The sequence below is a fragment of the Cephus cinctus genome, unplaced genomic scaffold (genome assembly GCF_000341935.2).
Source record: "Cephus cinctus unplaced genomic scaffold, Ccin1 Ccin1_scaffold0709, whole genome shotgun sequence".
Taxonomy (NCBI): Eukaryota; Metazoa; Arthropoda; class Insecta; order Hymenoptera; family Cephidae; genus Cephus; species Cephus cinctus.
The window spans coordinates 1,139,641-1,150,727 of record NW_014333329.1 but is presented as its reverse complement, the minus strand read 5'-3'; positions in this window follow the sequence as shown (position 1 = coordinate 1,150,727).

The window sequence follows — 11,087 nt, the reverse complement described above, 5'->3', positions numbered from 1 at the left end:
AAGGATATACGAAATTGTGGCGAACTTTGAAACCTGGATGTTCATAACAGTACCGGATGGTTGGATTGACGATAAAAATTAACCAGATACACTGTGTTTCAGCCCCAAAGTACTAAGAGCGCGGGATATTACGAGTTTCCTTTTAGTGGCGAGTCCCTAATTAAATTACAGATAGGGTTACTAAGCAGATAACAGCAGATTCACTTTGGCACATAATTAAACTGTGCCGAGACGTCGTCATTTAGGGTTGGTTACTCTCACGTTGAATATCAGGGTTAGGATTTCTGAGACTGAAGAAAAATCATATGGATTAAAAAATTACGATATAAATATTTTATCCGAGAATATATACAATTTTGAAAATAATTTCGATACTATTATATTGTACAAAAAATCAATCAATAATATCGCAGTCAATGGTAATACCTGGAATTATTATGGGACTTCTTATTTTCTAATATATTAAACATATCTATACGTGCATTCATACTGTAGCTGCTATAGCCCATAAGGTATCAAAGGATATTAAACATTGTTAAATTTATAGTCTAATTAAAATTCACGATTGGTACCCAAATGTACGTTCGGTCTTATGCTTGGTTTAATCCCATCGGCTACGCTGTTACAAATTTCCATTTTTCCTCATTCGACCCTATACTTAATTCCCTTTATACGTGAACTACCCTATGTAGTCTTACGTAAAGTAATTTCCTTTACGCGATCCAGCCTGTATAGTATGCAGTTTAATATCATATTGGTCCACGCAAACAGAGGGACTAGCATTGTTCTATTTCATTAAAGGGATTAAATCGTCATTGAATTCAACGTATAACGATATAAGATAAAGAAAAAACATATGTTTTATCTTGTGAATAAAATAATGTTTAATCTTCCAATCATGTAATATTTATACGTACATTTATTTATATTAATATAAGAATCTCTAAGATCGATGGTTTCAGTATTTTAGTATCTCTTTTAGAATAGCGCAAAATTCAAATGATATATTATGACAGTATCCCCTGACCTAGGTCACACTCAATTTATTATTATTATCGATTTAGATGTTCATGGCTTTGATAAATCACAAACGCAACTTCATCGTACGTGTATCATTTTGACATAGTATGTTGGCTGGTTACTCTATTAAATATACCACATTTGAGATAATTCTCTATTCATTATGAAAATTATATAAATATTGTTTCGGTATATGAAAACAGAGGTACGTGAATATATTACATATGGGGTAATTCGAGGCACGGATTGCGTGAGTGTTTTGAAAACGGTAGCAAGTGAGATATTTGTAATTTTTGTATTTCTTACTCAAAACGAAAGCCGGTTTAATCGAGCCGAGTGTCAGCTACTTGTGAGCTATCAGTAGCCAATTGTTTATTCGAAAAATTCGACTGAACGCACAAAGTTACGATGCACACGTGCGATTACCTCGTGGCTGCAACAGCAAACATAAGTAGCGAATGATATCAACAAGTGGATGTTTCAATGTTATTATGACGCTTTGATTACGAATACAAAGTATAGCTCATATCAGCACGGGTATATAAAGATTCGCAAATTGTGTGGCGTATTACGCTCACGCTGCGATTATTGCCTTAACGTACATGCAGACGTGCGTGATTACTATTAAACCGATGAAGTGGGGAAGATAACATCAATAGGTGACAGGCTTTCACATATGGGAAAAAGACATGAAAAAAAAAAATTAGTAAAACGAGATTCACAATACTATTTGATATCAACTTGAAGCAACGTGAAAATATTTTTTTTTAGTGCAAAAAATAATAGGTTAACCAATCTGCCAATTGCTTTTTTATAATTAAGCAATAAACGGTGCTCACAGACTTTTTAATAGCCTTCAATGAATTTGGACTTTAATTAGACAAGCGCGAAGGGATAACATGTCGTCATCGGAGTTTCCATGTTATTTATAAATTCATATACCATAATTCGCCGAAAGGCAACCGTTGCATCTGGAACTGTACAGCTCGTGATATTTACGATGCGTTTGGGTTCACCGTAATTGCCTGAATTGGCTGTCTAATGCCAGTATTAAATGTTTATGATACGTGTGAGATCCCTATGGGATGACGATGGTGTGCAATTTCTAGACCCCGGGTTCCGTCTCGAAGACACTCCTCTCATTCATCGTCTACTCCTCATGACGATAACACTTGCAATGTTCACTCCTCTCACGTACATTGGAAGAAGGTATCTGGACTAGATGGCTTTAACTCGATTTTTCCAAAAATTCTAAATTGAACTTCAACGTTGGTGTTATCACCAGACTCTACACAGTGCTAAGTACTAATAAGTATAGTATAGGAAAAATGAGAAAACTAAGCAAAATAAACGGGTGTATAGTAGAAATTATCAGAAAAATTCTCAAGTATCAATTAGGATATATTTTACTGTTGCTACAAATTAATGAATTATTTTGGAAAAATATTACAGTAAGGCTTTATAGGAAAATATATGTGTTTTGGAAAAATTAACTCTTATTTTATTAATATTTTTTAAATATTTAAATTGATGGAACGGTTGCAGTTGCGGAATATAAATTGTCGATCGATACTAATGTATTATTGATTACGTAACTGTGCTTGCAATCTTCGTGCCAGTATTTACTGTTTCTCGGACAGGACAATTAGGTGATAATAAAGTTTGCTAATTAGGATATGAATTATTAAGAGTAACCATCTAGTTTAACATGGCCACTGTGTACGTGTTTGGAAAAAGTAAGGGAATTACAAAGAACCGAAATGGCCGGACTTGGTCAATGCGGACAAATGACGGGCTCTAGGGTGTGCAAAATTGCCGATCGATATTTCGCATTCCGTTTGGTTTCATTGCGCGAGCATTGCGCTTTATACAGTGATAGTCAATGTACGTTTGGTACCTATCGGAGGAAACTGCTGATCCTCATTATTGAGAAAATCGCCAAGCATTTTCCAGGATAACAGTATAAGGTATTAGAGCCCTTTTTCGATTTTGCAAGGACAAAGTATCTAATATCTATTTTACAATATTATAAAACTATCACTATATCTATGGCTAAAATTGAACAGGTTTTTTTTTTAAGTGTACGGATTCTCGATGGTGCACGTTTACTTACGTTTATTGGATATTGAAAATTGACCAAATTCCAAATTACGAATTTTACACCTTGTACACACTTATGTCTACGTATCGGCACGTTCGACTGCAGTGACTACGACTGTATTCACTATGCACTGGGTAACTTGCAGCAGTTTCGACTGTGCGGCCAAGACTGGGCTTTCCTGAGTGAGTAAAAGCCTTTCCCAAAAGGTGAAAAGAGGAACGATCCTTTCTTTGCAGTAAAAGGTATACCGGTATTACGAGAAGAAGGATGCAACTTTCCTTTCGCATGTTCTCTTAAAAGAAAAAAAAAAGTGAAATTCTTTTTACGACTCTTTAGTGTCAAAACGAAAACGAAGTTTCAATAGAATCTCCTACTGTATCGTAGGAAAAAGTTATTAACAGTGATAAAGGGTGTAATTATAAAAAAAATTTTTTAATCTCTAAATAGATTGTTAATTAAATTCTCTGCTTTAGATCGAAAGAGAAAATTCTCGGTGTAAATGGATTTTATATAATTTTATATTCTTCGGTAAAATTCATTGGAACAGTATGTAAATAAAAATGTAAAATCTTTTAGCTAATAAGATTTGGTCTAGTAAGGAATTTTGTGAAATATCGTACTTCGGTATAGAGATAGAGAGAACCGTGTACGTATAGTATATGTAGATATATTCGGGGGTAAAGAAACTACGAGTTAGTCAGTGACGCAATGAAATTGCGTGGGAGATGTAATTGCGATTATCCGGACGCGAGGTACGAAGTAAGTCAAGCCTGACTAGTAACTGAGATTATCCTACATCCTATCTCACGATCCTTTCTTGTATTTACAGTAACGACTTAGGTATTCCACCATTTAATTCCAAACGTTAAAACTTTCGTTGCACGCATAAATGTGCAAACGTTGCAACTCTGGAGGCATCAAAGTTTTACGCTCGAATTACACGAGTCTAAGCGTACTTACACTTAAGGAACGACGTATTCCGTACATTATAACAGTCTCCGGAAACTGTGAGTTTTTTTTTTAATTTTATGGATTCATAGAAAATCATCCTGACCAAAAGGAAAATAAGTGAAACTCGTAAAATACGGAAAACGATAATAAAAAAAAAATCCGTAAAATATCCATGGGTGTAGATATATATTCTAATAACCCAGAAGAAATTATTCAAATGTCAATTATCATTCCTTTTTGTTTTTTTAATAATAATCGACATTGATAGCTGTAAATAATTGCCAAATAAAATTTTTGTATTATTATACAGTATACGAATTTGAAGAAAAGTAAAAAATAAACGATTAAAATGCAATCGGACGCATATATGTATAAAAATTATTGAAATCAAAATGAAGATTTACCTTCAATGCTATAGGATCTCCCGTGACGTTTTCAAGTGTCATTGGCGCTATGTCACACATAAACCGACACATAACGCAAGGTGGTCGCCATTGGGCCTGAGTTGCGTGCCGTCGGCTTTGTGGTTTGGGTCTTCGCGGGCCCTTATCTTACCCTTATATTCGTTACATTATCGTTCCCGTACCCGTTATCGTGCACGTCCTCGGGTTACGGATTCCTGCGGGTAGATCAATCTCGGCCGCCTACTGTCTGACGTACGTGACGTACGTAGTTGCGTGCATTCACGTATTACATGTTAAATTTAGTTACATTAGGTTACCATAATAACTGAGTGGCTATAACGAACACTACACGAATGCATAGACCATACATAGAACAATATAGAGCTTAGGAGGATTCCTCATATTTATACAGAATTCCGAAGCTAGTACATTTGAATATGAAGAAAAGGGCCCGATTTATTGGCTTCAACCGGATTCCTCTCTCTCACCGTACAGATAGGGATGCACCAGGACATCTTGAAATTATCTCAGTGTACGTATCATGTATTTCATTCGTCTTCGGGAAGAACATTTTCTTTTTCACAGGTCGCCTTGGGGAATGTGACAGACAGAACAAATTCCTCGAAAGTCTTTGAGCGCATGGCACGCCGACGTTATTTCATGCGTACATCAGGACCCGGTATCGCGTTGCTGCATCTGAAGCGGTCGGAGATATTTTTTTGCACAGTCAAATAAACCATAATGGTATCGAAATAAATATTACTCGCAGTATAAAGTAATGTTTTAATCACGATGCAACTGTTTTTTTGTAAATTTTTCAAAATACCTGTGCACGTTATTATTGTGTTTATTTTTAAAAATAATTCCATCAAACGCACTTTAAAGTTCACTGTTACACACATAACCACTACGAACATATTTTGTCAAGTTTTGTGCAAAATTTCAGAAAGATACAATATGACTCTACTATGTTTCAGAACTGATAGGAACGCGTATACGCACTCGGATATTCATGTCCCTATGCATACCTACTGGTTTGCTGTTTAATTAATATACAGCCTCGCACCCCCATGTCATCCAGCCAAATATGCCGCTTCGGCGGTAGCTGCTCGTATTGTTAATAATTGAAATGTGCTGGGCAGCAGTGAGCTTCTGCAATGACGCAGAATGGATAAATAAGTTAGCTTCTGGCAAACGTTCACGTGGTTGCACATTCTGATAACCAAGAATATATGGTTCTATGATGTGGTGGGTATTGATTTTTGGAAAAATTTCCAGCAAAATGGAAATATAAATCCATATCCAATTTGCCATTTCCTATTTATTTTCACTAGGCATATTGGTAGGCAGGTACCCTTTCATTGGCTTCTCGATTTCAACTTTGGTTCTTAGCTTATAGGTTATACCTAACAATAAAGTGGATTTCTATCGCGAGAGAATAGACCCAAGAAAACACTTACTTCTCGATTGATATGATCTCAGGGAATGAATTATCATAGACACTTTTTCCAGTTCTGGAATGCCATAAGGAAATCTGAAGAAGGTCCGGTGTTCCCTCCGGGAAGAATTTTTTTTACCCTCGTGGAAAAAGGGGAAAGAAAGCAGGGGCTGGTCTCGCCCCATCTGTGAAGGGTGGTCTGTGTGGGTATCGAAGGGGGTTTGTAAGGTAGTACGGGGGTGGGTCCGAGTATCCTGAATAAATTGCAAGATCCTCCCTATCCGATCCCTTTCCAGTTTCTCTTGCTCAGGGCCGACCATACGAATAATGGCACCCTGGGCAGGCATCCAAATTACAACGTGGAACAAAGATCCGAACTGCTCACGTGCAAACGCAAGATACTGTCTATTAGAGACAGGGTTAGTTGAAAAATTTCAATATAATCTGCACAAAATTTGAAAAATTGTTTATACTGCTTTAGAACAAATTCACTTGGGAACAATAGATACCGTATTACTAAATTCTACACTTACGATGCAAGAAGAGCAAATAAAATATTCTCCCATATAAATATGTTCCCCTTCAATTTTCTATTTTTTTTTTTTTTTTTTTTTTTTTTTTTTTTTTTTTTTTTTTTTTTTTTTTTTTTTTTTTTTCATCGCCCTATATCCAACATATAATGGCGTCAATTTTTCATAAAAGAATCACATACTCCTGGTATAAGTGACAATAAGAAAAAAATAATTCAACTCCCAAAAGGCCGTGCACTCCATTTTGATTCCGTTGTATTTTTCACTGCGAAGCCCTGAGGGACTGCAGCCCCTTCGGCATTGTCTCTTTAGCACAGCCCTTGGCTCGGCCCCACTCAGTCCTTCATCTCCACGTCCAGCCCTAGCAACCCTCCACCGAAACCGATAAGTAAGGGAAGGAAGTGGAAGAAGCAGCAGCAGGAGGATGCGCATATATACACACGAACGCACATATGTAACCCTAACCTCGCACCATTCCCTACACATTAATATTTTACACGCATCACTTACACAGCCCTTCGGACCACCTTCGATCTACCAGAAGTCCCAACCATTCCCAGGTCTACATAGGCAAACGCTCAGAAGACGAGTTCAGTTTCTATCCAACCCGTTCCATTCTTCCAGTTCGATCTCTTGACCCTTTACCAGCTGCTTAACCATGAGTGACCTAAAGCACGAGATACAGCTCTGACATGAAGGTATCCATACTAACCATAAACCGTATGCCAACTGGACGTGAGTTATTTCATTCGTGGCTGGCATCTCTCTTGAACGGATATCAAAAAAAGTCACCCTGATAAATGTTTCCTCCCTGTATCAGAGATATTATTGAGAATTAACGTGGACAGATTTCTTGAGAAGACATATACGTTTCTCATTATTTCATGGTACGTGTTACGGTGTACAGAGTGTGTATCAATGAGCCACGGTTCCTGAAATCCTTAGGAAGGACTTTGAAACGTGTGGAGAATATTTACATATGTGGATGCATATCCTTCTGCAAGAAATATCATTGAGCTACGCGTTGCACGTGCTTGTAGATATTCCTTACCTCTGCAATACCTTCGTATAACAGTATGCTGCTAATTGCCATAGAAGGAATGCACGTACGGAAATTCATATTTCCAATAAAACTAGGAAGTATAGGAATTAGAACCTATGGCTATGGACTAGCCATAAAATGAGTCTCGATCACGCTGTTATGACTGCGATGGCTTAACGATCCTAGTTTTCCTCTCTTACGAATGGCGCGCCATTTTCATCCTCCTAGATCCTAAATGTTATTCAGACTGTCTACCGGTTTTCGGAGCCGCGGGGATATACTATAGGTATACATATACGAGTATTTGTATGGGGAACATAAAACATATGGGGTTTTTTTCCTTTTTTTTTCTTTTCGGGATCTACCTTTTCTCAAGGGTGGGCGAGGCCTCACTTCCTTTCTCCTCTTTGGAAAGATCCGTGAAATGGCTACGAAGTAAGCAATACCGTAGCGGGCCACGAGATAAAGGAAGACGCAGAGATACGAAAAAAATGCAAAAGTGCAAAAGATACGAAAAAATTTATATTAAGGGAACTGCCTCATCTTGGGATTAAAAAAAGAGATAAATTCTCATGTGCAAAAACCTAATCTTTTCATGGCAATCAGTTTGGATTCGTTTGTCGCCTTGGTATCTGTACCTAATCCTTATCATCCTTGGAACCGCGAAGTCAACACCCCGGAAGAAACAAACATGATACTATCGGGTTACCAGCCGTTGCTACGGTTACGTTTGTAAATAACTGCTATCAATTGATAAGTTCGACATTAATGATTTATCTCGTGTCAAATTGATTCATTAACGGCACCACGTAACCATTACAACATTTCTTATTCGTACGTTCAATCACTCCTGGTTGAAACGTTCACTTTTATATATAGGTATATCTACCAATAATTAATAGCACATAAAAATCTAATGAACAATCAAATAAATTACGATATTAATTAATACAAACTTTTTCCCATATAATATATGAATATAATGATAGTAATTTAAGAGAGAGATATATGTATACAACATTGCGTACTATTTTTGTATATAAATGTTCCACTGGTACATTCGCCAATGAAAATTATGTAGCAAGGGTTGTAATATCCCTCTTAGGTAGCCGCCTATTTCCTTAATAGTTCCTATGGGATATCTTGGGCCTTTTACACTCTCTAATTAAATGCCAAATGGACCAGTCCTTTCTTGAATGTTTATGTCCATACGGGAGCTCCATTTTCCTAATTATGTAAACTGTCATATGATTTCATATAATAGAGATTATTCTCTAGTAATCTATAGGATGTGGCAAACAATTATCCATGCTATCAATAATGTATTAGCATGCGCTGTTACGGGCGCCTATCGTGACAGCAATACGAGGCAGTTATAGCAGTTATGTTCTGTTTATGTTATTACAGACAGTGGGATAGGTATAGGTATAGAATCATAAACGTGAAATACTACGCCTACGTATCCGATTGCTCCGTATTACGTTAACGCACGGCATGACCATCGACTTTCGTGTTGTTATTGGCAGGTGTTAATTATTGACAGGATCTTTTACGATAACGACGGAAAGTCTGTGACTTACACTGTTACGTAGTAATTTTAAATATATTTTTTAGTAAAATTTCCAAAATATAGCGATAATTTAAGAAACGAAAGAATCTCTCAAAAATGTGCGTAACAAAATAACTTACGAATCCACTGGCGCCTAAATATTTTTTTTTAATAATTCAACGCATAGTTTCTTGAAAACGTGACATTTATTTTATCTCAGTCACTGTCTTCATTCATGTCCGAATTAAACGCTTGTTCATATTACTATATATATTACACTGTTAAATATAACTAACTTGTGTACTATTAATGTAACTGTTTATAATTGCGATGAAATCTACTAAAATGTATTTTCGTATGCGAAATGTAACTAAGCAGAGTGTCTAATTCGTGACTGATTGTAGATTAGATAATCTCGTGTTATTATATTCCTGTTCACAACTTCATTTCTTTATCCCAACGATCTTCACTTGAATTTTACTTGAGTTTTACTTGAATTTCAAGTGATAATGATCCCGTAAAATCATTATGATTTTGCATACATTTACTATCGTACTAGATACAATGATCTGTAGGAAATCAGTGCTTCCATTTGCATATACCAACAAAAAAGAGTATAAACTAAATTTCTGGATTATTGATGCCCTTTAGACTTTCTATTTATCGGGCTCCGACTTTATCGTTTGTACAAACTGGTATGCCAAGCAACTTATATTATTTTACATCATAATTTTCCTTGTAGTTAGTATATCTCTCGACTACTTAAACCTCATCCAACTCGTCGAGTGATTTCGAGTGAACGAAATATTCCCTGAAGGTTGGCGTCTGTTTCTGGTTAGAAGAAATGAAAGGGTTCTTTCTGTTAATAAATTTACGAGCATACTAAACCATCTGTATATGATATATATAATATACCAAAAATATTGCATACTCGAGCCAATCGTTAATTAGTCTACAATTTATCATGCTAATGACAAGTTAACCTTCATGTTACTGATACAATTTTCCTATTGGAATAACCAAGCCTAACTAAGTTTCAAGTAATTACATTACCATAAGCATCATGTCAGCTATCAATGCTATCAATGATTTTAACTATTTCGTTATAAGTTATAACGATAGAATCGATAGAAATAGTTCTTACCGAAGTGCACTTTGGAATAATATTTTTAAACATTGAGAATAGAGTTAAAGGAACTTGATGCCGCGATTTGAAGTATGCTCTAATCGGGTCACGTAAAAGATGTGGATAATAGTACGTCTTTGTGTTGGGTGTAATAAAAAAAAAAACAGACGGGTCCAATGGTATGTACCGGGGTTGAAAAATTGCGTGAGCGGTAATCGCGTGAAATAGGCCAGGGTATGGTCGTAAGCCGAATGGACCAGTGTCAGGTCTACGAGAAAACCTGGGGGAGTTTGGCAAATAACCCAAAACGGTTATTCCGAAATATCTGTAGCCATACGCGACCGCTCAATGTTTCCATTTCAATTTTCTGCCCCTTCGAGCGTAAAAGTGGCGAGATGACGATATTGTGAAAGGGGGTTGAAGAAACGAACGGAGCCACAAAGAAAAGGGGTGACAGCCAATGTCCGGAATGTTGCTCTTCTTATATATATTATTCGAATAGAGATCCTCCTAAAACGTTTACTCTTGCACGGTTACTTTAGATAGGATGTTTTTATAAATAAGGTTTACCATCTCTAGCCACCTGTCGAGCTTCAGTGTTGTATAGGATCGGCAATGATTGGCGGATCGGATAAGACTGGCGCGAATATTTTTTCTTGGGATAAAAATAGGAAATTAAATAAATATGCATACGTGGAGTATTATAAATATAACGCTCGGAGATACGAGGCTTTTGTTATATATATGGGCAAATGCAATTGTTATTTTTAAAAAATATTAAATTCTAGATATACCCATTCTAATGTCTTTTGCCATAATAAGTTTTGAATATTTATTAGCAATTATTTTAACATTGCATTAACAGCGTGTTAGAGTACCTATGAGTAATAGAGAATTTAGAAAATTTATTTGAAAAACATTTAGTG